The 27,597-nt window shown below is 41.8% G+C and overlaps 1 long non-coding RNA gene across 3 annotated transcripts in view; it reads right to left on the bottom strand.

The window, feature by feature from the left end:
* LOC310745362 overlaps positions 1-27,597 on the bottom strand; it is a 409,990-nt gene that overhangs the window by 90,090 nt on the left and 292,303 nt on the right. For 2 of the 3 annotated variants that reach the window (XR_014540090.1, XR_014540091.1), the window contains exon 3: positions 6,595-6,651. The exons of the other annotated variant lie outside the window; for it this stretch is intronic. This is a non-coding gene — a long non-coding RNA (uncharacterized lncRNA). The remainder of the gene's footprint in view (positions 1-6,594; positions 6,652-27,597) is intronic. 3 annotated transcript variants of the gene reach the window in all.

Raw genomic sequence — 27,597 nt, forward strand, 5'->3', positions numbered from 1 at the left:
TAATGGGATTTTCAATTTGTATGAATCTGAATAAAGTTGGGGAAATGAATATAAATAAAATGAGATGCTGATTTCTATCATGAGAAAAGAAATCCTCCAAAGTTGCAATGAGTATCCAATAGCATTTAAAAGCCTGAATATCTAATGGAGCTGAGCCAAATCAGAGCCTGTGGCAGCGATATAGAGAGTTGACCCACAAACCCTCTTGTTGTCTTCCGTTGACGCGGAGAGTGTCAGAGGAAGCAGCACTGTGTCTGGTTTTTTCATGGGGATTGGGAAGCAGGAAGGAAAGGTTGGATTTTATTTTTAAATATCCAGTACGTTTTAGACCTCCTGGGTCCTTCATCAATGGGTTTCAAATACAGAAGTTCTATTTTTTGTCACACCATCTTCTCTTTACTTCTGCTGTCTATTTAGTATTGTTGCAGAAGGGAAGAGGAGAGAGCGTAAAAAAAAAAAAGGATTAAACTTCTGCATTTGAAACTCCACGATGAAGGACCCAAGAGGTCTGAAACGCATCGGATAATAAACCATTTTTCCTTCTTCAAGGATCACCCGCATTTTGCCTGGGCTTTCCTTTTTCTGCTGCACCTATTCGCTGTGGCTTATCACGGGGCATGGAGTTCAGGAGTAGTGAAGAATACCTTCTGAAGCCCACAAGAACACACAAAAGCTTTCCCTTTTAAATTGTGCACATTCTGCAAGAGAATGGACTCGAGGTGCATACTGCAGGTGTATGAATGTGAAGAAACGGGTGCGGGAAGAACAGAGGAATCACAGAGGTTGGGTAGTGCAATCACATATTGTCTTCATCACCCTCCCAAATCCTTGTAGTTTAAAAGTGGGGAGGGGCAGGGCCACACATGCAAACCCCACCTCCAACATCCCCCCTTCACTTAATGCATTCACCCATTGAGAGAGTAGGATGGAAGCAGGATTCTAAGTGAGCTTGGGTGAAGATGCTTAGAGTCCTCCTGGTGCATTTGGGGACATTTGAGCAGGGCTTGCCTACACACCTCTGCACCCTCCCCACTCACACAGATTTAGGCAAATGCCAGAATCAGGCTTATGTATCTATGGGTTGTAGGAAGAAACTACAGTACAGATCTACAGTATGTGGTATAGCAAACTATTGATTTAGAGCTACTTTGTGGGAGGTTTGCTGGTAGGACCTCTAAGGGTCCTAGAGAGAATTCAATACAAAAGGCAAAGACTAGTTTGGGTATTTGGTTAATAAATAGGTCTCACAGGCGGGGCCATATGTAAAGATAAAAAGCACCTTTGAATGACCGTTTTAACAAAAAGAGCCAATGGTCTAGAGAAGTCAATTTCTCTGTATACTGTGTCAAAAAAATCCACCTAGAAGCAGCATATTTTAATTTCCCACCCATCAGGCCATTTCCTTTCTTATTCAAAAGTACATTTCATACTATACTTCAATTTGTTGCATTAAATATGTTGCTTGTTAGGTTGTTCATTTTCAACAGTAACGCAAAGGCACCCCTCCCCCAATGCACATTGATATAGCGAGGTTTAATCTGTCCCCTGCCACCACAATCCTGAAAAAATCACTGTATATAGAGATAAGGGGAAAAAATCAAGTTGCAAATCAAATGGGAATTATTGTTCTATCATTATTTGTAGTATGGGATGAGGCATTTTTTAAATGGTTGTGGCATGGGATGGAAGGGTTAATGCACAGTGGTCTTGATATAATTGGGCCCACCCCATGCTTGTCTTTAACAAAACCCTGACTTCACTGCAAGCAACGCATTAAACACCACCTCTGTCATGATACAATTAGACCAGAATCCTGAGGTATTTTAGGCGGAGATTGAAATTGCTCTGTAAGAAACACCTTCGTGCTCATGGGGACACAGAAAGGGCTCCCCAACAGCAGGGATCCCATGCTTCTTGGAAAACCACTCTCAAAAGTCAGGAGACCAACCCTAGTGGTCTGTGATGTTCAGGTTCCTCACTATGTTACTTTGAGAATCTCTTCATTTGTGTGAAGGAAATTAATAGCTAAATTTGTGGTTCAATTTGGGTGGTGTGTGTTTTTGCCTTCTCTTCTATTTTGGCTTCTAACTAAACAAATAAATTGAAACCTACCTATCTCATATACATTCTGAAGTACTACACTCTCAAGGTATGATTGGGGGGTTGGCCGGTGGGTTGGCTGTTGTTTATACAATTACTACCACAGCATGTGGCAAATAGGGATGGGTTAATCTGTCAATTTTGGTTTCTCTTCATTTCTCATTTTTCTAATCTTATTTTTTGTTTGCCACATTTCTACTTCAATTTGCCAAATCCCCCCTTTTTTTTAAAGTTCTCACAAGAATTCCCTAGCATTTTAGTGTTTCTTTCTCCTGATATACAAATATGTGTGCAATTTCTCTCTCTCTCTCTCTCTCAATCTTATCCCGCTTTTCACCATCTAGGTCTCAGAGCAGCAGGAAACAGCCCAGTTTTCAAAGATCTGGCTTGTGTTTTCCTCCTGAAGCATACAGTTATGTTTAAGTGACTCACAGGTGGCTGCTAAGTACGGCAATGAAATATTTGATCGCTAGCCCACTAGCCTAACAAATTTTTGCTTCAGTGTTGTGCTGTGCCTTAACACTTTTAAATAAGATCCTGACATCTGTGCAGTTCCATCAACAGTACAAATCCCCCACCTTAATTCAAACACACTACTCCCCCCCCCCCCCGCAACCCTGCATCGCCTTCCCATGACAAGCATATCTTATGGGCTCTCCATTTTAACCAAGGCACTAAAGGCTATTTCAATTTGACTACAGCAGTTTTCTGCCAAATGGCTACTCTAAGTTATATTGTGCACATTACCCACCAGAAAGCACAGAGATGATGAGAGTGCACTGTCAACTACCCTGCACATCGATATGGAGGTTATTTGATTTGAAATTGGATTCTAGCCTTCCTTGATCTGTTGTATAAATGGAGAAGCATGTTTTGAGGAAACGCTCCCAAAGTTTATGAAGAATCTTATGGACTTTTTCTCTTTCCTCCCTGAACCAAAAGTTTGCTTTCTGCTTTGTTAAGAACCCCCCCAGTTCCAAGGCTATATCTTTGTGATAAATATTCAGAGGGGGAAAAATCTATGACTTTTTGTTTAAATGGAAAGAAAAACTTACTCAAATTATTCCCTGCATGATTTTATTCTCTGATATTAGTCAGGTGTGAGTTGCACACTTTTGTAGCAGGCTGGCTTTTTGACCTTTCTTTAAACATTTAAGACTTAGTTCAGGAGTTCACCGAGTATGATGAGATATGCTTCTTAAGTACAAAGAAGCATTCTCCCCCCCCCCCCAGCAAAAGGAGAACCTTTCTAAACTTCTAAATATATAATATTCTCGGAGAGCCACATCAGTCATTGTCATGATGAAAGCAGTATAAATGATAAGTTCCTACTACAGTGTGTGTCCCCCATCTGAAGACCCTTTTCATGGGGAGCAATAGCTTACTGCATACCTGGCAAATGTGGAGGGGAAAACACACACACACACAATTTCATTGTGGGGCAGATTGAATTGCAGACATTGTGATTCAGAGAGGAAGGAAAACTTGCTGTGCAAGTTACATGCATATCGCCAGCATGTGGATGGCCCTAAGGGCAGCACACAGAACTTCACAGACAACATATTAAATGGGCATGGGGGAAACATCCCTTTGACCCACATAAAAGGGCCCTTTGTGCCGATCTCATGAGCACAAGGAGTTATTTTGAAACAGATCAAGATGTTCGGTTTTCTTCAGAAATCAAAGGTAAATTGGCAAACACACTGCCAGCCCGGTTGCAAATGGCAATTTCAAATCTCCCTGACATTCATTTTCAGATATTTTGCCATTTGCAGAATATTTTCTACGCATTTATTTATTTATCGCATTAGGGAAAGATGCTGTGTAAGACCCCACAAGAAAGAGCAGGTTTTTATCTGGCATTAATTAAGCCTCGCCTTTTGTAAAAATGCTTCCAGTATATTAAAAGGAGCAGAACGGAAAATAGAAAACCTAGTGCCGCAGCAAGTTCCTCGTAGGCTGCTGGCCATGTGGTGGATTAAAAGATAGTTCTAAAGTGATCAGTTCCAAGGGTCTAAGAATTTTGCCATGGAATGGGGTACATGAGGCAGTGGAAAAAGGAAATCTTGGAAGAGTTGGCATCTGGGGTCAAATTGTACCATTCACAGCTCATTTTATCACACTCTTTTGAAAGTTATTGTACTAGTGCTTGGTGCCTAGCTTTTGACAAATTCAGCAATTGGGAACATGTGGTTTTTTAAAAAAAGATTTTGAGCTAGTTCGGGGATATGATCTGAATCTGAACTATTGTGTGTTCATTTCTAAAGATGTAAGGGTAATATCTCCAAAAGAGGAAGTTTGCCTTTTGGGGAGACTTATTTCAGGGGGGAAATGGTTTATAGATTTTTTTAAAAAGAAGTCTTGAAGTTATGCATGTTTAAAGTACCTCTATCAAACCAATCTTGTAGACTATTCTGTGGAAAACAGAAATACAAAGGAAGGTACGCTTGATATATTCATATATCACATTTTTAATGTAGACAATTTTCTAGATTCTGACGATTTGAACCCTATTGTGTGCCTGCATTAAAAAGGCTTTCATTAGCTTGGTGAGAAATAACAGGGATTATATTTCCATTTTCTTGCATTTTTTTGCTGTTCTGGCTAATCTGCCCAATACACATCATAATCTTGCAGTATTGAAGTTAGTGTTTATGTCAACAAGACGCGAATAATTTCTGAAAAGCAAAGCTTGTTAAGAATTTACCAGAGTGACAAGAAAACAAGAAAATAAGCAATCGATCATCTGCTGCATCTCATTTGTGCTAATAACCACTAAGCTTATCATACCACAGAATTAAGCTTTCTGTTAAGGCCTAACCATAATGCTATACATTGAGTTATGACTAATGTTGGGTATCACCTGCAGGGTGCAGTCAAGGAAAATGATGGGACTATTCTGAGTGAGATATTACCCAGTGCTTATATGTATTTTGTGTACAATTCCCCCTAATGCATACAATTTTGCATATATTGTTTGCTTGCAGAACTGCATTACAATACTTGGAGAAGTACAAATTTAGAAGCATAGCTTGCTTTGGGTCCACACACTGGTTCAAGAACTGCAAATTAGGCCACTTCTCATTAAAATGCAAACAAAAACAACTGCCCTGCCCATTTCTGCCATGCGCACAGAGATGCGCCATACATTTAAACATACAAGAAGTTAAAATATTAAAACAGTTTAAAATTCACAACAGCTTTTCCAAGCATCTGGGTAGGCTTGATTAAACAAGAATGTTTTTTATCAGGTGCCAAAAGGAATACAGTGAAGATGACTGTTTGATATCAATAGGCAGGGAATTCCAATGTGTAGGCGCTGCTACACAAAATGATCAAGTTCTTACAAATGTGTAAAGAGTATTCTATATTGGAGTGGCAGCGAGGAGGCCAGATAGGAAGGGGAGGGAAGGAGGTTTAGAAAAATATGGCTAAGACTCCCTATTCAGTATGAAGATCTGGGAGGAAAAAGGAACATGGAGAGAATAACCCACTCCCCCAAGTCTGAGCCCAAGACTGGCCCTGTTCCTTTCATCATGCATAGATATATCAGGGTTTCTCCCTCATCCTCTCTCACTAATGAAAAGTAAACTTTAAAAGCAGGTTGTGTCATCAGAAGATTTGACAAGCAACACAAGCTATTTAAGAAAAAAACAACCCCAAGTAACAAAAGCAGCAAGTCTTTGTTATCTGTCTTACAGTCTCATATTTTTTCAGTCCACTATCCTCACTTAACACATATTCCCTGGTCTCAGGTGCTGTGATGGTGACAGTTCTCTGCCCTCTTTTCACCTTCTGTTGCTTCCCTCCATTGCCAGAAACATTTTTTAAAGCTCTCTTTCTCCTCATTCAAAATACATGCAGTAAAACACTGGTTCTGTTTTAGCAGTCAAAAAGATGCTTGGAGCAGCATTAAATAACCAGCCATCTGTGCTCTCACTTAGAGAGAGACTTTGCTTTCTACCATATATTGTATCATGAGATGTGAATTGCAACCTCCAATTAACCCCTCCAATATAAAAATTAAAAATGTATGGATGTCCATACGTACATAAACGTTAGAAAAAGACAAAGCACAAATAACCATCAGTACAACTCTTCGTAGTTCTTCAAAATGATGAATTGGACTTATGTACATATGCACACATGCGTGTCTGCATTTATATCCCATCTTTCTATGCCAAATGCATACCCAAGGCGGCATGCAGAATAAAATAACAATAGCAATAAAACAAGCTAAAAAGCAGTTCTTAAAACAACAAAGAAATCCAGCAGCAAAAAAAAAATCACAATGCAAGACACCAGCAACATCAACTAAAGGCACATAATCTAAGGACTCTAGTTTAGAAATATGGACCATAATAAAGGATCAGTCTTAAACTCCTGCTTGAAAGCACACAAAATAGGCGGTAGACAAATCACCTTTGTGTTGTAGTCTCAAGCTCAGTGGAGTGGGAGGCCAGAAAACCAGAAGAGTTTCTGAGGTGTACTTACCTGGAGGCAGTCAGCGTCCAAAGTCAGGTCCAGTCCTAGGGTCGGGTGAACAGCAATCTGTGGGGTCAGGCAGTCCAAGGGTCAAGGAATCTGATGATCATGGGTTCAAGACAAGCAGAAGGCAGCAAGGCAGGGCCAGAAACTGCAAGCATTTTTAACAGCATCTGACTACTGCTGGAAACTCTGCTTCAGAAGGCTGAAGCCAGCTGGTTCTCATCAGCACCTTCTCCTCTGTGTCCTTGATGGCTGATCAGCTGCAGGTGGAGTCACTCTGCCTTCTCCCCCTTCAGGCTGCTGTTCAGCAGGTGAAGCTGACTCCTGGCCCATGACACCTTAGGACACCACAATTCACAGTGCAATCCTAGGCATGTTTACTCAGAAAGAAGCCCCCTTGTAGTTGGAGGGATATACTCCTAGGTAAGTACAACCAAACCCTTGCTTCAAGAGGTGGCAAAGCAACCCCCAGCCCTCACTTGTTAAAGGAAAGGATTCACCCATGAAAACACCACCAATCACTGGTTCACATTCTTCAGTTCAGCAGTAGTCCTTTGACACTCAGGAACTAATTGGCTGTTTTGTGACTTTTAGTTGATCCTAATAAAGTTTTTGTGATACTGTTAAGATTCTTCCAACATGGAACCCAAGGATGCATATATATGGTTTCCAGTCGGTCACCTATCCAGGCACTGACCAGAAACCACACCTGCTCAACTTCAGCAAGCTGATGACCTCTTGTGCCTTCTTTTTCATTGCTGTGGAAAAGGTTTCATGGGTTCTGACTGACAACATGTTTTCAGGACGAGTGAAGAACAGGAGCTGTCTCACATCATTAATAATCAGGACATCAAGGGCTACCAAGAGTTCACACATCTTGCTGGTTTTCTCAAATGACACAGCTGCATCAGGTGTGTTGCTTTTAAAAGCACTGGTAAATCGGATAGTAGCCTTAAGCTGAAATTCTGTACACACACACATCTTTGAGTAAGTTCCATTGAGCTCAGTGGGACTTCTGAGGAAGTACATCTGATTGTGCTGTTCAGGTCTTATTTAGAATTGTGCATGGAGTTTGCAGGAAATCTGCAGCAGCAGCAGCACCCATAGTATAATGCTGATATTTGGATACAGTTGTAAGAAGTTGTCTTTCATGGAGTCAGAGCTTTGGTCTGTCTAGCTCAGCATTGTCTACTCAGACTTTCTCCAACCTGGTATCCTTCATAGGTTTTGGACTACAACTCTTATTAATCCTGACAATTGGCCATAGTAGCCAAGGCTGATGAGGGGTGGAGTCCAATTATTATTATTATTATTTTTGAGGGCACCATATCGGGCGAAGGTTGGCCTACTCTGACTAGAAGCAACTCTCTGAGGATATGTCCTTGTTCTGCTACTGGAGATGGCAGAAATGAATCTGTGATCCTATGCATGCTTTGCCACTGAGCTATGAACTCCCCCTCCCATAGATGCACAGACTTTGAATGCAATGTCAGCAGCTGCATTCACTATGCAATCTGACTTTATATTGTATAGCCATAGTGGTGTTATTATATCCCGTGTTGTGATCTTGCCTTTTTCATTACTGCACCATGCATTTTATGGCTATTGGTTACAAGACAGAGGAGAGGAAACTTCAGTGTGCTAAAATGCTCACCAAAAATGTGACAAATCGCAATGACAAGGTTGCGTTTGTAAAAGTAGCTACAGCCACTTGTGATATGTTGCAGTGGAACGAAATAATCCTCCCCTCGCTGCTCCCGCAGTCAAGGCAGGCTGTGGTATGTCCTGGTGTCGGAGATGGCCCTTGCCTGCCTCTTCACAGCTAGAGACATCTAATCATTCCACTTCTTTTTTTAAATCCAATTTCTAATCAATTCCTTTTTCAGAGAGAGAATGAATTTAAAGTAAATCATTAATGAATAATTATGCTGAGATGATAATGTTCTCTGACTTTGGCTCTTGTGGCAACTTTCCACTGTAATCAAATAAAATAGCTCCTTTGATCATTTGAGGCGGTGGCATAACCTCTTGTTATGTTCCATGGATGGATTTAGCTAGCAAACACAATGCTTTTCTCTTTCTCTCTCCCTCTCTTTTCCACTTGTGAGATTGTTTATGAAGATTGCTGTTGGTTTGGTTAAAATTAAATTCTCCGGACCACTTAATGCTGTCTGTTTGAAGATAGCAAAGCGCAACCCATCTCACTCCTCTCTGTTAGAGAACAGCATACAAAACAATCTGAGTGCCACATGGAAACCTATGACTAGAGGATGAGACTTGATATTACATGCAGATGCTGTTACATGCAGAAAGTGAAGGGTTCTTTACACGGGAGTAGCCAAAGCGGGAAGGGGAGCAGCTGCACCCCCTAGATCAAGAAAAACAATAGAAATACTTAACTAACTGACCAATCAGGGCGGTTCTGCCCCCCCAACAAAGTCCTGCCCCCCCAACAAAAATCCTGGCTATGCCCATGATTCTTTCTGTCTTGTTCCCTCTGCAGAGTTCTAAATGTGTGTTTTCCCACACCTGGAACACAGCAAGGGGCAGAAGCATTGAACAGGGCAGTAGTGGGCAGCATGGTGGAAGCTGCCTCTGGCAGAGTTGCTGCTGCATACTAGGATGTAGGGGTAGGGGGAGAGGCAGCAGCAAGGCTGGCGTGGTGCAAACACACTAGTGAAGCTATCTGGTGCCCCTGCTGGCACATTTGCACCGCACTGACCTTGCCACCTCCTTGCCTGTCCCTGTCTCCATCCCTGAATGCAGCAGTAACTCAGCCAGATGGAGGACAGGTATATAGCACAGCCCCACCATGCCATGGGCTATGGGCCTGTGGAGGTAATGTAGAGAGGGGCTGTGGCATGCATGCAAAGGGGTAAGCAATGCTCCTTCGACGTTTGTCTAGTCCTAGCTTTCCCTCCAGGAAATAGTGTTTCCAGTGGGATCAAATAGGTGGGTGCAGCATCTCATTTGTTCCCAAACCGTACAAGCTTAGCGGCCTATATTCAGGACGCAACCGTCCAGTATCCTGATGGAGAACACAATGCCAAATTTGTGAATTATGGGAGTGTGTGAGCGAGCAGCTGGTGATGATTGCAGAGACAGACAAAGGTGCCAGAAATGGAAGGCACTGAGTTTACGGATGTCAGAGGTTTCACTTTGCCCCATTGAATTCCTGTGCTTGTGTTGTAGGCAGCTGCTACTGCTACTGTGCTGCTGCTTTTGCTTCCCCTATGCAAAAAGTAGGAGCGCTGCGCCCCTTGAGGTGCTGCTGGACTGCAGCTTCCATTATCCCTGACCAGTGGCCATGCTGCCAGGGGCTGATGAGAGTGGGAATTCAATAATATCTGGAAGGCCACAAGTTCCCCACCCCTGTGCTATGCCCTCAAGGCACTGATGGCACATTTCAGATTATAAACACGCATACTTGCTAGCACAGGCTGGTCACTACACTATATTCAGTGATGTCGGCCAACTTTGCCCGCAGCCGGGAAAGCACAAAAAGGATCAAAAGACTGTATTTCCAGACATCCCCAAACCAACACAGATTAGCCACATTTTTCACAGTTTGTTATAATCAGCGGCAGCTCTTGGCTGATTGTTATCAGCTAAAAGCATCTGGATAGCTGTCGATCAACAACCTGATACAGAAAAAAAACATAATAGCTTCCTCGCGGTTATCAAAGCACATGTAATAATTTGTGATTGTATGATGACTGATAGCGGCTGTCTAACTTATCTAAACACATTGAATTAATTAAAGCCAGTGGGGGAAATGTGTACCATATATGTTAAAAGGTCTGATTATTCCTTGGTCACACGTGGCTTCTGTTGTGGTATACCCTTCCCCTGTTATGGGTACACACTACCGTGGAATCCCGGCGCAAAAGCTGATGCAGCGGCTACAAGGAGCAGATAAAATGTAAACATGGAGCACACGGAAGCACGTTACCTTCTCTCATCCGCCAAGGGTAGAAGGTGAAGGGTACTATAATATACTGCCACCTCTGCTGATCACTTGCTAGTTTTCAGGTATGGAGGCTGATCTGAAGGACAAGTTACATATTTTTGTTACATCCGCAATTTCATCTTTGAGAACGCCCGATTGTATTTTTAAACCCTATTTTAACTATATGTTTAAAAAGTGTTTTTTTTTTAATAAAAAAAGCTTAGCAGCCCCTTTCCACCATTGCTTGGGGGATGGATCCAGAGTGGGCGCTCCCCAAGTCAGAGAAGGTGGATCAGGTGGCTGTGCACAGTCCTACTGTTTGGGGGAACAGGTGTTTTGTTTTTGTCAGGGGAGCAGGCAATGGGTGGTGATCAAGTGGGGATTAAGGTGAGAACAGGAGCAGTTGAAGTCCTTCAGAGAATGCAAGAACTTGATTTCCTGTTGAAGTTCTAAAAATCGAAGTAGATTTTAACTTATTTTGAAACTAAACCTAAAGCTGAGCTTTTACAGTGGATTACCTTTAACTCATTATGTGTTGCATAATATATATAATGTTAGGTTATATTATATACTGTATTGTATATATAATTACCTTACACCAAGCCCAGAGTGAGTTGTTTTTGTTTTGTTTTTTAAGTGTAAGTCTCTAGCTTTCATGTGTAACTTGCCTCCTCCTTTTCCACATGTCAAATGATGCCTTCATCTACAGTGAACTAACAATATTATTTATGAATGGCTTAAATCTATATGCATTAAAGACAGAGCTCTATGTATTAACAGAGAAGCAGAAGGGGACTTTTTGCTCTAGCATCCGATTTTATTATAACAAACTTCTTCCACATCTAAAGGAGCTGAGGTAGCTGTGAAATTTGGAGGAATGTTTACAGGAGTTACATAGAGTTGCTTTTATGTAAGCATCCAAAGATATTTAAAATCAGCCTTGGTAACTGTCAATTAATTTGCAGCTGGAAGTTTGATTGCAACCCACCATGGTAAAAGAACGAACGCACAATAAGTATGGCTTGTCCACATTTAACTCTGCCTTGCTACACTGTTTTGAACGGGTTTCCTGAGACATCTGCAGATCTCTTTCTCTCTCTCCTTGTCGCCCCACACCTTTCCTTAAAACACTGCTTTAACAGTTCGTGTTTTTGAAACTGGTTGTAAAGAAGACATTTCCTTGGCGCAATTGCAGTTTTTAACAACAGCTAAAACTCTTTGTAGCCAATCTCCACTGGGGTAGAACTAAAATCTGGAAGTAATCAGCAACCACTGAACATCAGAAATTCTCCTTCCCCCCCTCAAAAAAACAAAAAAAGCGCACAAAAACACATTTAGACACAGCTGGAGTCTGCTAGCAGTTGGGATAGGATTCAGGTACCTAATCCCTGGAGGTTAGTTGCCATCCCCCATCTTCCTTATCTTGTATGTGGAACTAAAAAGCCCCAGGGTGTTGATGGTTGTAAAGAAACCACAGCATCTGACACCTGCTGGGAGCAATAAATAAAGAACTAGGTTACCATTGTCAGCCTGTGCTGCTTCTCCTAACCACTGCAGTGGAATTCTTTTCTTGCAGTACAGAGAGAGAGAGAGAGAGAGAGAGAGAGAGAGAGAGAGAGAGAGAGAGAGAGAGAGAGAGAGAGAGGAGCCCTAACTGTTTAGCCATGTAAACAAATCAGATAAGTTAACAGAAATAGCTGCGGTTAAAGCCAACAGTTTTTGACATACATGCTTGACCTGTAATACAAGCAAGACTGGTTAAGGAGTAAACAAAATTGCACCCTTCACTTCAAAGAGTTATTGTAGTAATTACTCAAGAAGCAACATCACCCACTGAGGTTCTTTGGAACCTGCTAAGTTCAGACTCCCTCCTATTTTTTCCCCTTCCCGCCCCCCCCTTTCAATATGTTTTGCACTTCCTAATTACGGCAAGTTAGGCTGGATGATCTGTGTGGGTAGAGTGACAGGATTTATTTCTAATCTTTGAATGCTTTTGCTAAACAATAAATTAGTGAGATTCTTTTGCTTCTTAATGACCAAAGGACGGCAATATTATTTCCCCTCCCCCCTCAAAAAAAGAGAGATATGTTATATATCATTTGTGACTGGAGCTACTACAGAAGAGGAGGAGAAGAAAAAGTGTGAGGCTTGGTATCCATCTACAAGCTAACAACTTAAGTGAAAGATTGATGCATTGTACCGTTTTTTAAAAAAGGTGATTTCACAATTTATTTATTTATTTATTAAATTTATTTATATGGGTGTGGGTGTGTTTTTATACTGTTGTAACAGGTCATGTGACCTTATGGTGAAGGGTGGGTAAGAAGTTATAACAAATACCAAAACCGATGATGATGATGATGATGATGATGATGATAACAGGCTTAGTTTTTCAGGTTCACCCAACAGGCAGTGGACAGTTTCTAATATTCTGGGCTGGGCTCTGCTTGAGAAATGACTTAGTATCTTGCCCAGATTGCTATCTTGCACATGGACACAAATGGATGTTTGGCATGGCACTGTTGTGACTTAAACTGACTTGAGTATGCTGAGATTAAAAAACAATTGTGATTAATTAAGGAGCAGAGCGATCTCACCCTGTGACCAGGGACAGCCCTGGGGTATATCTCCCTGAGGCAAAGGCAGAGATAGCACCGAAGACCCTTGCCCACGCTGCTCCAGTTTCACGTACAGAACCCAATCGGATTGGCACCTAAAACTTACTGCAACATTGGCAATGGAATAGTCTAAGGAGGGGGGGTGTCCCAGGAGTAACCATGTGGCATGCACAGTTCTGTCACCAAACTGAGGGGAATATCTAGGGGGGCTCAGGAGGTACAACCAGGATGAGCAAAAAAGCATACTGGTTATGCTTGCTATGGTTTGCCCTGCATGGGATGACTGGCTCTGTGTGTGTGCCTGCAAGGTTCTAAGGGTACAAGGCACGCTTACCTAGGTTTGTATTTCCTTTTGGACAATGAGCCCTATTCAGTATGTGTATATGCTGCATTTCCTTTGTTTAATCCTGTCTGCCATACGTAGCGAACGGCTTGTCACACATAAGGAGTTATGTATTCTGCCTAGTCTGCTTGCCCCTCCTGGGATTCTCAATTTAAATGTTAATAGGTTTTGTTACCTGGTCGAGATGCAGTTATCCAGCTCCCGTGCACGATGTCGTTTATGACTTGCCCAAACCTAATTGAAGGTTGATCTGGTTACCAGGGTAGATAAGTTCATTTCTTTGTTTGTTCTGCACATATTTCACGCCCCAGTCTTTAGTACAAAGACTTTTAGAGTGACTTACATAAGTTAAAAACACATTAATAATAAAGTCAGTAAAAGATGTCCAAAAACAGCAAGAACAAACATGACCTCTCTCTCTCTCTCTCTCTCTCTCTCTCTCTCTCTCTCTCTCTCTCTCTCTCTATATATATATATATATATATATATATAAAACCCTACACTGACCCACATTCCTAAAAAGGCTCTCTAGAGGGTGGAAGAGACCTACTGAACATTTTGGGCTGTATCATATAGGTCTGCAGTGGGGATCTTTTGGGACTGGGGTGGGGGAAATGAACAAATGTCCATCTAAAAGCCCAAGGCAAATAAAAAGGTCCTCATCTAGCAAAGGGCATCAGACTCTGCACCAAGTAGGGATGTCAGAGAATTCTAACAAAAATAGAAGCAAAAGCAGAGATCACCGATGTTCGTTTATTCGTCCGATAGCCGGAACGGAAATCAATCAAGCAAATACCGATCGGAATTAGCTATGCGGTTTTTCTCCCCGCAGTCTGCAAAGATACAGAAATTGATGACTCCCCTTCCCCTTTAAATTACATTTCCTTTGCACTGAAATGAATGGCCCTTCCATTGAAATGAATGGTGCTGTGTCATTACGTTAAATTTATAAGGACTCAGCTATAGAGCTGCAAAAAGTGTGTTTTAAGTGCAATATACAATGTGACATTAGATGGCGATGGTGAGCCTTAGGGAAAATGCAATGTTTTTTTTTTAAAAAAAGCTTTAAAAAAGCATTTGCAGAACGTTTTTTTAATATAAAAAATATGTTTGTAGATTCCACCTAACTTACATAAATTTCATAGATAATTACGTAAACAGAGAGAAATTATTTAGTATTTAGTGGAAATCAAACTGCTGTGTAAATAGGTGCCTTCCTACATCCCTTGCTCCAGGTAAGTATTCCTGGAGAGGATGCCATAACTAGGGTACCAAAACAGAGAATACCCTATTCCTGGTCACCACTTGCTTCACCCATCACAAGTAATAGTAATAGTCACCAACTTAGATAGCTTTCAAAAGGGATTAGACAATGTCATGGAGGAGGAGATCAGTTTCTACTAGTAATGATGGCTGCCTTCAGTATCAGAGGTGGCCTGCCTCAATACACCAGTAGATGGGGATCCTGAGTGTTATGGCTCTCATACTTTGCTTGTGGTCTTCCCATAGGTATTGGATTGGCCACTATGGGAACAGAATGCATGACTCGATGGGCCTTTCCTTTGCATGGGCTCTTTTTATGTTCTTCTAATGTTTTTGCCCTGGAAGGCAGGGGGGTAATTGCATTTTATAAAAGTTTAAACTAAGCATTAAAAAAAAAAAAGTGGGAAAAAGAATAGGTTTCTGAAGATGACCTCTGCATTTGGAGTAAGTCATGGGGTAAAAGGTGGTCTTTCAGGTATCTGGCCCTATGCCATTCATGTCTTATCAAGGTATGAACGAGCACTTTGAATTGGATTCTGAATTGGGCTGAGAACCAGCACAATCATTTCAATTAGTGAGATATATTTCATTTGACTGGTCCCAGTTAATGAAAGACCTATTGCCCTGCTTCTCAATACAAGCTGGCAAGTTTCAGCATGCATTACAGCAGACATTACCCTGAAAATGAGAGAAATGGTGCAAAATTTCACTGTATGTTAAAGGGGCTGTAAAATGTAGGTGTCAATTCATTACATCCTTGCTACAGATCATACCCCATACATACAAACACACCCACACCACGTTTGGAATCAAGTAGCAATAACATACTGTAAATCTGGACAAATCAAATCAAACATCAATCAATGTCTCCGATCCAAGTGAATAATAATGGTGTGGAAATTTACTGAGCATTTTAAATCTCATGATGTCATTTGACTGTCCAGATTTGTGTGACATTTGTGTATCCATTGTTACGTTTATGGCTGGATCTGTAAATTCCAATCAGAAAAAAGGCAGTATTTTTGGCTGCATGTTATTTGCAGGGCTTTATAGTATTCGTGGGCATGGCAGAATCACAGACTGTGATGTTAGAATTAATGTGAAGCCACTTAAAGCATTTAAAATAGTCTACAGAACAGACCCTAAAGAAGGCTTTAAGCCTGCAATGATGATGATTATTTTTTATTATTTACATTTCGCTGGCTGAGACTATTTTCCATTTCTTCTTACATGATATTTGCTTAAAGTAATTATACCAACTGAGAACAGTGGCAGATTGAAATTAAATGTTTGGATTAAATATTTTGTCAGCAAACATGCAGCAACTGCTTTGCTGCTGCTTCTCTTCATCTCTGCATACTGATTACAGGAAAGATTAGCTTTTATCTTGGCAGGTTTTAAAGAGCTTAAATAAAATGTTATTGGATATGTGACTTTTTGAAATCACCAACAAAGAATCTAAATCTGGAAAATGAAACATTAACACAAATGGGAGTGGGAATAAGTGTTGTGGGTTTGATTGTTTGTTTAAAATATCTTCCATCTTTCTACATGCTTTTCCTAGAGACTTTTCACCACTGTGGATTGCAATAAGGCAGTGGTTTCCATACTTGGACCACTTGAATATTGCTGTGGGTCTTAGCGGACCACTTAATGATTTTTTGCCCGCTATCACAGCACCACTGCAGTGTGCTGCGCTAGATGCTGCTAGATGCTTATTTGCTGGGTTTTTTTGCTTATTTTATTTCTTATTTATTCCATTTTATCCCATTGCAATTTTAATTCCATACAGTTCAAATTGTAATACAATACAAGAAATAGAAGCAATAAAAATACAATTACAAATCAATTTGCATATTTAATGAGATGGATGTGCCATCACCTGTCTTCAATCACAAATCCACAGACACAACATGGATCACCTGAATAAAGCTTGCAGATCACAGTTTGGGAATCCAAACCTGATCACTTGTAATCTTCCCAATTATGGCTGAATCAAATGCAGGCAATTTTCTCATAGCTGGAGATCGGTGCATACTTCATCCTAGTCCTACAAAATTTGGAGATGAGGCATCTAGAGTTGTGTTTTTCTAGAATATGTTGATTTTAGCAGAATGAGTTAAGTGAAGTGGAGCAGGAATGCGGGAGAATGCTGCTCCAATACCTTTTCATAATAGCACCAATGACATAATCTGCAGGAGTGGCATTTGCCTGTATTTTAAGCTTGGGGCATTGGAGAACAGGTCTGGCCTGGCACACAATCCCTTTGATAGCCAGGCTAGGCTCAGGCAGGGACTGGCCCATGGTCACCCCATGAATCTCATGGCAATCCAGTTGAACCCTGCCAAAGTGAATCCAGCCAATGTCCAACATGCTAATCACTGCACCACTGTTTACTAACTCACTGTTCTCTTAATGGCCTTCCAATCCTAATAATCCATTCTTAAGGAAATCAGCCCTGAGTGCTCACTGGAAGGACAGATCCTGAAGCTGAGGCTCCAATACTTTGGCCACCTCATGAGAAGAGAAGACTCCCTGGAAAAGACCCTGATGTTGGGTAAGACTGAGGGCACAAGGAGAAGGGGATGACAGAGGACGAGATGGTTGGGCAGTGTTCTCGAAGCTACCAATGTGAGTTTGACCAAACTGTGGGAGGCAGTGGAAGACAGGAGATCCTGGTGTGCTCTGGTCCATGGGGTCACGAAGAGTCGGACACGACTAAACGACTAAACAACAATCCTAATAAATTGGGTGTTAAGCTATGGATCAACACATTTTCCAGCATTTTTGGACTTCTTTGGTGGTGTGGTTATGGAAGATGGTCATGATTAGCTCCCGCATTTCAGAATTTACTACTGCATAAATCTTTCGCATGGAAAATTATTGAGACTTAAAATTGGGTTGTCTTCTGATGGATTCTTTCTCCCTACACTGAGAAAGAAATCTTTGTTTACTAGCAAGGAGAAATCCACCCCCCCCAAAAAAAAACCCTACAATGGCATTTAGATTAAATTGTACTCATATTAAGAAATGTGTGCAGCCAAATAAATCCTTGAATTTATGAGCCCTTTGGCAGTAGCTCTTGAGAATTTACTGTAATTTTAGTTCTAATGCAATTATACAAATGGAGTCTAATACAATTATACTGCCTTTATATGTTAAGTCTAAGAAGAATTAGGGTAATTCGCCTACCCGAACCTGCGAGGTTTCCTGAACACACCCAAATTGCAATGGATCCGTCTCCTGAAAATCATCAGCACACAGTGGGGAGAAAAATGGTTATGTGAATCTTCTTTTCTGGGGAATTGGCACAGAGGCAATTCACGCTGTTATGACCCTTCAGGCAGATCAGAGATTCATGCATTAGCACACCTCCCAAAATGGCCAGAGAATTGTTTACAAAGTGGCATGCAGCCTTTATTATATTCATGTGGTGTAGAAACCATGGTGTTTCTGTCTATCCACCCCCCACAACCTCCACAGGGCAAGAATAAGAATTGGACTCACAATGTCACAAGGAGCTGCCTTATATCAAGCCAGACTAGGTACGGCTCCATCTATCTCAGCGCTGTCTACATTGGCTGTCAGAAACTCACCAGGTCTTTAGACTTGTGTCTTTGCCAGTTATAGCTAGAAGTGCCAAGGATTGAATCCGGAGCCTTTTGTGTACACAGCATACGAGCCACCACTGAGCTACAGCCTTTCCTGTGTAGATACTGTATATAGCAGGTACAATGCGATATCTATGATTATTTTAAGGTGTGACTGGGTGGTATTCAACTTGCTGAAATTGATAGTCCTTACTTAGCCATGTTCATTCATTTCAGTGGGTCTACTCATAGCTGGAGACTATCCACTGTGTCTGATATGATGCACCAAACCCAGCATCCCTTTGTTCTGAAATGTGCAGGATATTCCAATTTATTTATTTAATTATTTGTTCTGCAGCATATGGGTCAAACCATTGTTCATGTTAAATGCATCTCTAGGCATTTATTATAGACCTTTTTTTCATTTGTAAGTAAGTCTAAGCCTCCCCTGCATTGCAGTTCTGCTGAAAATTCCCTGTGCCAGAAGTTGCCATTGGCCTTTGTGAAAACTTTCCTACTGGAACCAAAAACTATTTCTGAAGATGGATTTTTTGTTGTTGGGAGAAAACAGTTAGTTGCCACACACACACGCACACACGCGCACACACACACACACACACACACACACCCCGCTCTGCATGCAGCAATTTCAACTCTGCTTCCCTCCCAATACTCTCCCAATTTCCATATGTTGTATGTTTACCCACATTTAACATCACATCTAATTTGGCCCTAGGAATTTGTCAAAAAACTGTTGTTTTTTCTATATGCACGTACGTATATACATACACAGCTGAATGTACATCTACATTAAGCATCAAAAGAAAACTACTATTTCCAGTACCAAGGTGCAACATAGACATCATGACCATATCAAAATACAATATATGTTGCAACACAGAAAATAAAAAAAGTTGGGCTGCAACTCTCTAAAACAAACTTCTGGAATGGAAAAGGAATACAAAAGACCAACAGAAGCACTTTGAGCAATATAAACCGCTGGACGGTGACCCACACAAACGTTTTGTAAAACAGACATGAAGGGATACTGAAACTACATTCTCTGCGAACGCTGACCCTGAGAACCATCTCTTGTGAAGGTCTTAGAGAGCTAAGTCACAGCCAAAAATCATTTTCTGCCTTGAAATTTATATGGTGCCGGCATAAATAGGGATGGGGAAGAAACTCAATTCCATTTTCATTTAGGCCCACCTAATTTGCACTTTCTGAAATCATATGCAAGCCAAAACATAGCCATCCTCCAAAATTCTCACCTCTCTGAATTTTGCAATGCTATCCTTAAGCCAGGTAATGTGTACAAAAATGCATATACTAGGGTAAAGTGTGCATCGAAATGCATATATTAGAATTTATTTATTTATTTAAATCTATTTTTGCAAGGCAGTCTTCCAGTAGACAGTTGGTATGGCCTAACCCTAAGGCAAAATTGCATGCAAACGTGTGCTTACTAGGAGAAATTCTCATTAAAGTGCTGGTGAATTTTCAGGAGAACTTAACGAAAAAAGAATAACAAACCCACTTGAAAAAATAGAAACCGAGGGGGACCAAAACCAATAGATTCAACCAATCCCTAAATGTAAATAGGGGGACCTTTTTTGCTCATGCTTGCCTCTCCTTCTTTCCTTAGGGTTAAGCCATACCAGTGATGGGAGAATAGGTATTTTTAAAGTGATCATTCTAGGGACTCAGCTAGATGGGTGGAGAAAAAGTGTTTTATATGCATTGTATATGCATGGTAACACTGTGACCCCAGATGGCCAGTGGCGTAGCGTGGGGGGTGCAGGGGGGGCCGGCCGCACCGGGCGCAACATCTGGGGTTAGGGCAAATCCACGGGTTAGGGGGCGCAAATCCACGGGTTAGGGGGCGCAAATCCACGGGTTAGGGGGCGCAAATTACTTGCCTTGCCCCGGGTGCTGACAACCCACGCTACGCCACTGCAGATGGCGTTCCATTTTTGCCAACGCAATTCCTCATACAAAGTTTAAAACGCATTTAACTGAAATGCTTCTTTGATGTGCCTAGATGCAGCCTAGGTTGCACTTACATACTGGCAAAAAGCTCCACCTATGCAATGATGTTGGAAGAATGCAACCCACCATCCCCACCATTGAAAGGTGGGTGGTGGTGTTGGGTGGATTGCAAAAGCAGCTGAAGCCAGGGGTGGATCTACTATGAAACTAATGAACCTTAAGCTTCAGGGCCCCTGATCCCGGAGGGGCCCCATAAGTGACTTTAGTCCACATTACTTTTAAAAAAAAACATGTCTAGCAGATGCAACTTGAGTTGCATGACTCAAATTTATTAATTTTGTTGTTGTATGTATTTCAACAACCCCAAAGCTTGAGAGTCAGTAGCTTAGATGTTGCAAAGGTTGTTGTAAACAACCCCATAGAAGAAGATAACAGTAGTTACTGAGACCCTGTTGCTGGTTGTGAAGGGGTTCCCATAATAGCTCAAGCTTCAGGGGCCCCAAAATGTAGGTCCACCACTGGCTGAAGCTGTTGTGCAGCAGCTAGTGCCAGTCTATAGAACAGGCCCTGCTGTACACCCTATGTTAATATGCCGGAGGAGAAAACTATGATTGACAGGGAGGGACATGTTGCCTATTCCTGCCCTGCAGTCTGCTAAATGTATAGATTAGAAGGGTTAATGTGCTTCAGTCACCGATGCCATTGTAAAAGTTCCTCTTGGGCAAATTTCAAATGCAGAAGTTTGGGGAGCCATTAGCACAGCTGTGTTCGCCTTGTGCCAGTGCAAACAGCCCTCCCTTTTTATATTCTGCTGGCAGTTGTGTGAATTGTCAGGCAGCGGTGTGCTTGACCACATACAGTCATTTCCATTCTCATTTTAATTGCCTTTTAAGGAGCGCTGAGGAGGTCCAAATAAATATAACGAGCTTCATCAGCCACCTGTGAAATCTCCCACGGCAGCCACACAGAAATATCAAGACGTTGGGAAAAAAATTAATAATAATAAGCATGTACAAGAAGAGCAAATCACAATTCCACCTGTGGAAGTAAACAGGAGGATTTGAGAAGGGCCTAAGAGAGCATCAAGGAGGTGGCGGGAAGGGGGGGGGGAGAACAGGTCCCTGTTGCTGTGAGCATGGAACTAAATCCTTTATTGAGAGGAAAGCAAAAGGTGAATCACGTGGCTGCCTCATTCTGCAGGAGAGAGAATTTTGCAATTGCTCCAGAAAATCTATGAGGGATGCTGTCTGGTGAAAGGTTCCAATGCACATTTTACTCCTAGGCCAGTTCACGTCGTTCACATTTCTTTGCCCTCTGGGTGACTGTCCAAGAGCTATTCCCTGGCTGTTTCATCCCAACAAGCTTCTTTCACTATTTCATAAAGCTCAGGGGGTGGTTTAATGACGCTGTGCAGTGAGTGGTTTCCTTCAGTCATTTCATGTGCTGCCCCTTTGTTTTCAACAGGCCTTCTTGCCAGGCCTGGATCCAGGCTTGAGGGGCATCTGGCAGTCCCTCAACATCATTATCCCTCAGTATAACTTTATTAGTGGTGAACTGTGGGCACCACCAGCCCTGTGATCTGTGGTGAGCGGATGCCTGCTACCCATAGCATTCCCATACAGCGTCACTCTGTGGTAGGGATGGAATTCAGTTCAGTTTGCATTCAAAGGTATTATTGTTTCAGAAACAATATGAGAACCGAAGCCAGTGGAGACTGGTCCGTTAGGGCACCCAGGGCTTAGACCTACCAAGTGAAATCCTCAGCAATTTATTTCTAAGTTTCCCCCAAATTCCCAAAGCCACACTTTTTTCTGTTTCTTCTGTAATCCATTTCAAAGTAGAGAGCGTCTTGGATACTTTTCTGCCAAACATCTGTCAAGGAGAAATTGCTGACAAAACTGTGCACGAATCTGTATATTAGTAAAAACTGTAATACAAAAAAAATGGCTTCTTTGGAAGATATACACACCAAAATTCTGAAGAATTTTCATGAGGATTATTATTATTATTATTATTATTATTATTATTATTATCATCATCATCATCATCATCATCATCGTCATCATTATTATATTTTAAAGAAAACGGATTCACAAATAGCTGCAGATAGGTGGGTAACAGAATTTGAGATTGGAAAAATGAGACAGTTCCATTCATTGGGCACTGCGGAAAATTTACAGTCATACGTGACTTGCAGATGCCTATGTTGTTGTTGCTGCTGCTATAGGCAAGACAAAGCCCAGGGTATCTGGGCCTAGTTCTCAGAGCAAGTGTTGGCACTACTGAGGCCTGCCAGAAAGCTGAGGCCCCAAGGAGGCTGGATCCTGCTTCCTGCAATGATATTTGTTACGTCCACACATTGTGGAGAACGTAATATTCCTGGATTCTAAACTATGATAAACCCTAGATCTCACTACTTTCAGAATAACAGTTCTCGTAGAAGTGAAAATAATGGGGGGGGGGGAATCACATTGCAGTGACTTTATCATGTCATAAACGAATGTGAGAATTTGAGCTGAATTTTACAGGGATTTCACTATGAGCTATTTTAAAACTGTTCTCCTGGTGGAATAAAATATTCTGGATCAGCCAGTCGTTTGGACCAGAGTGTGGCAATGGCATGGGAAAACAAAGTATGCAATCAGAACAACATGGGCCAGATGTTTTCACGTTCCTTACGGTATGCAGTTCTGAGCTACGGTCCTATGTGTGCCTCATGTACCTGTTGTTTGCGGGAGGGGAGCAAGGAGAGAAAATGACTAAAGGTGACTTAGAAGCAGTGGCGTAGCGTGGGGGGTGCAGGGGGGGCGGACCGCACCGGGCGCAACATCTGGGGTTAGGGCAAATCAATGGGTTAGGGGGCGCAAATCCACGGGTTAGGGGGCGTAAATTACTTGCCTTGCCCCGGGTGCTGACAACCCACGCTACGCCACTGCTTAGAAGCAAATATATATTCCTTTGCATCCATAGACAGCCCTCCCGACTGAAGTCTGATTGTGGTGTGGGTGTGGAGGGGCAAAGAGGCTAACCATCCTCATGAATGGCTTTGAAGGAAATGAAAGTGAAATATGAGGGCAAGTGTAACATATGAAACCACTTTTAACACTTAAAAACGACATGATTTCAAGTTGATGGTGTCTCTTTAAAAGCACTTCGTATACCAGCATGGCAGAGGTTGCTGCAATAAAAGTGACTTCTTCTGTGCGCTTTGCATATATGTTCCAAACTCTTGTGGGCTAAAAAAAAAACAACCCACACACAAACACACAAGAGGAGGTAAGTGGTCCTTTAGCACTTATTATCCTGCCAACAAAGTATCACTTACTGTGTGGTGTATTCATGCAAACAGCCCTAGGTGTTTTCCTAGCACTTGCCTCATCGCCATCCTCTGTTGAGAAAGCAGAACAGAGGACAGGGCAGCCCAAGAGATTTGTTACTTGTGGTGAAGGACAAGAGGGCTGTCCAGCCACTTCCACATGCAGGCAGTGCCGGATTTATGTATAGGCTAAGAAGTCTGAAGCCTAGGGCCTCTAAATCTATGGGGCCTTGCCAGCCCTCCCGCTCCCCAGCGGGCAGTCTCCCTTCTCCCAAAATTGCAAACCCAAGACTTCATGTGAGGGGCAGAGCGACTTAGGCCTCTAAATCTAGGGGGCCTCACCAGCCTGCCCGCTCCCCAGTGCCGCAGTCTCCCCTCTCCCAAAATTGTAAACCCAAGACTTCATGCAAGGGCAGGGCAACTCCAGCTATGTCTCTACCTTCAGGTGGGAGATGGGTGGGCATCACTGGGGGGGGGTGTGTGTGTCAAGGACTTCCAGGCCAAATTGAGACCCATGTGAGGCTGAATTTGGCCTGTGGGCTAGAGATTCCTTACCCTATCCTATGTAGTTTGTACCCTCATACATCTGACTGCATGCAAAGGAGCTAAAAGTGCTAGGGAGGCAGATTGGGCAAGCAAACAACTTCTAATTTTATGTAGCATTTTCTATGATCTATCTGTCATGGATGCTTTTCTTGAGGTTCTTGCACTGCAGGGGGTTGGACTAGATGACCCTCAGGATCTCTCCCAACTCTAAAATTCTATGATTCTATGATTTTACGAAAATGCTTTTAATAAAAATAAAATAAGTAAAATAATTAGGTACCTCTCCAATTCATCCTCCATCGCTGGTTGGACATTTGTGGTTTGTTATTTGAAGGAAAGGTACTTTTCACATACAAATATAACAGAACTATGTATGGAAATTAAATTATTGACACAGTCCTAAGCATGCTTACATGAAAGTTAACTCTCTCAAATACAATATGTCTTACTTAACAGAAAATATGTTTAGGATGGTCACCTTCATTCAATATACAGTTATTTTTTTCTTTTGGAAATTGAATATCCATTTATCCCTTTAAGAAGAGATGATTTTAAAAAACTATCCACAAAACTATGAATGCTCAAATGAGTATGTGCTTTTGAGAATCTTGTCAGTTAAACAAAATTAAACATTCAAATCAACAACAAAACATCCTTTTAATTCTCTTTGGTTCACTGATTTTATTTTATTTTTAGAAAAATAGACATCAGGCCTCCAAGTCTCCATGAAAACCAATGTGGAGAGACCACTAAGTAAAGTAAAAAAAAAAAAAAATCACCAACAAGGAAAGAAGAGAATTCACATGGTTCCCGTTGCTAAGGAAACCATCATTTGTGCATGTTCCTTATTCCAACTTTGGCTCTCAGAGAGTGTCAATCATGTTAGGGCTTCAGGAGAAAGAAAGAGACAGAGAAAAGAGTAGATAAATGTATAGGTACAAATAGCATATGTGTGCATGCTGTGTAACTCAGCACAGTAAATTAAATATTGAAAATAATTCAACAATGGTGCCATGTCAGTGTATAGCATAATTCTTTTAACGGTGAGATGTATCATTAAGAACGACTCCAGACAGGGATGTGAGACGTTGTAGACGTGCTACTTTCTCTGTTGTGGGACAATATCTAGTGTTCACCCAACTGTTTAACACATTTCAGATCTTGACATAAGTATCTTAGACTGATAAAGATGATTTGTGTGTGTGTGTGTGTGTGTGCGCACGCACACACACACACACACACACACACGTGCACACACGCACACACACACACACACACACACACACACAATGAAACAAGCCACGTTTGAACCTTTTGTCCCTGGTGCATGTGACTAAAGGCTAGCTTCTGAATAGATTCCAGATAGAGGGAGAAACAGGAGTCGTTCATGGCTTGCAGTGGCTTCCAGCATGAGTTGTCGTAGCATGAAAAGCAACTCAGAGGCTTGTAATCAGGCTGCACTTGTGCCATGATGCAATTTGCATGAACTTGTACCAGGGCTGACCTACCCATGGAGGGGGCTGAGGTAGCCGCCTCGGGTGGCAGAGCCCCTGCGGGCACCTTGCCTACTCTACCACCTTCGCTGCTGGTGGAGAAGCGGAGGCAGCTGCTTCCGGTGAGAACCTATGAGATCTTGTGTGCTCCACAAGTTCTTGGCAAAGTCTCACAAGATCTCATGCACGCTGTGAGATTTTGCAAGATTCCAGCAAGAGCTCACTGGAACCTGCTGCAGGCACTGTCGCACAACCATATAAGGGAGGCTTGGGTAGCAGCAGGGCAGCACTTTCCCATTTAGCCTTTTATGGGTCCCCCATGACTGGTACCTCCGTGTTGGGCCTGTGTTTGGGACCACCATGATATCTCTGATTGTGGGGATTTTTTCTAACAGCTGTTGCTCTGGAAATTGCTGTGATGAGACTAATGCTGTCCAGCATCAAGGCAGTAGTAGTGGCACTTTTATACTTCCCTTCAATTATATTTGCAGATCAATTCACACACACACACACACACACACACACACACACACACACACATATATATATTCATATTAAATATGTAATGATAGTTGTATTGATGAATTGCCTTCTATGTATAAGTCCCAATGTGGTTTACAGACATAGCCTTTAAAATGTTTTCTAAAACAGTACAACTGGGAGGGCAGGTTTTAAAACACAAATCGAACAGCTAAGGCAGAAAACTTTTCATTTAGCCTTTTTGTATAACCCGCTCCCCTGCCTGGATGACATGTCTGTTCAAAATGTTGCCTCACATAGGGGCACTTGGGAAGCGTGAACATAGACAATGGAGCAATCAATCTCATTTTGCAATACTGCAGTTCACATAGTTTTATTGAATACTTAGCAAACCTAGCCACCTGGTGAGGTAAGGTGGGTGGCAATCAGACAAAAGAGGGGAGCCTTCTCAGTGGTGGCACCCAGTTGTGGAATACTCTGCTAGGGAGGTTAGGCTGGTGCCTGCTTCCAAATATTTCTGGCAACAGGCAAATTCTTTCTTCTTCTTCTTTTTGCCTTTTAAATAATTTGAAACTTGGAGGAAATTAGTTATGCTGCTTTTAGCTGCTGTTTTTCTGTTTTTAGGGTTGTTGTTGTTTTAATTTTTTTTTGCTTTTTATTAATCACATTCTGTTTTTAAGTATTTATAAAGCTATCCCCAAACGCAGGGGCCCTTTAAATGGGCAATCTCAAAAGCATCTATTTAACTATTTATGCATTCATTTATTTACTTAAACCGATGAGATAGTTGTTCCTTAGCAGGTGACATACAAGATCAGGATTAAGACCAAACTCATTTTCATGGGCTTTGTGGGACCTGAATAATGTTAGTGATCAGTGCCCTGGGATGTTCGTTTGGACAGAATTGGATCATAGGTAGGAAAACTATACCTTCCCAAAACTGCAACACCCAGAAGTGGACGCAATGATCCCATGAGCCTGATCCACCACGGTGATCAGTAGTCAACTGGAAGTCTTAAGGTCAAGGAACACAAATGAGAATATTCAGCCCTAGGTTAGCTTAAATGAAAGGCAGTAGGGTCAGCTGAGAACTGATTTGTGACACCATACTGCCCTAGAACCATAACTCATAATCTGGACAATGAGATTTTGTTTTGGAACCATAATTCATAATCTGGACAATGACAATGAGACTCTCTCTCTCTCTCTCTCTCTCTCTCTCTCTCTCTGTGTGTGTGTGTGTGTGTGTGTGTGTGTATTCCCCACAATTTTGATTGCACTTTGAATAAGCTGCAATTTAGTAGTCATGTTGTTGTTGTTAATGAATTTATAATCCACATTTATGTAAAAAACAGCAAGATGGAGTACAACACATGAATATAAAATCAACAAAAGTAATCCTTTAAAACATTGCCAGCA

This window comes from Podarcis filfolensis (genome assembly GCF_964270895.1).
Source record: "Podarcis filfolensis genome assembly, chromosome: 1".
NCBI lineage: Eukaryota > Metazoa > Chordata > Lepidosauria > Squamata > Lacertidae > Podarcis > Podarcis filfolensis.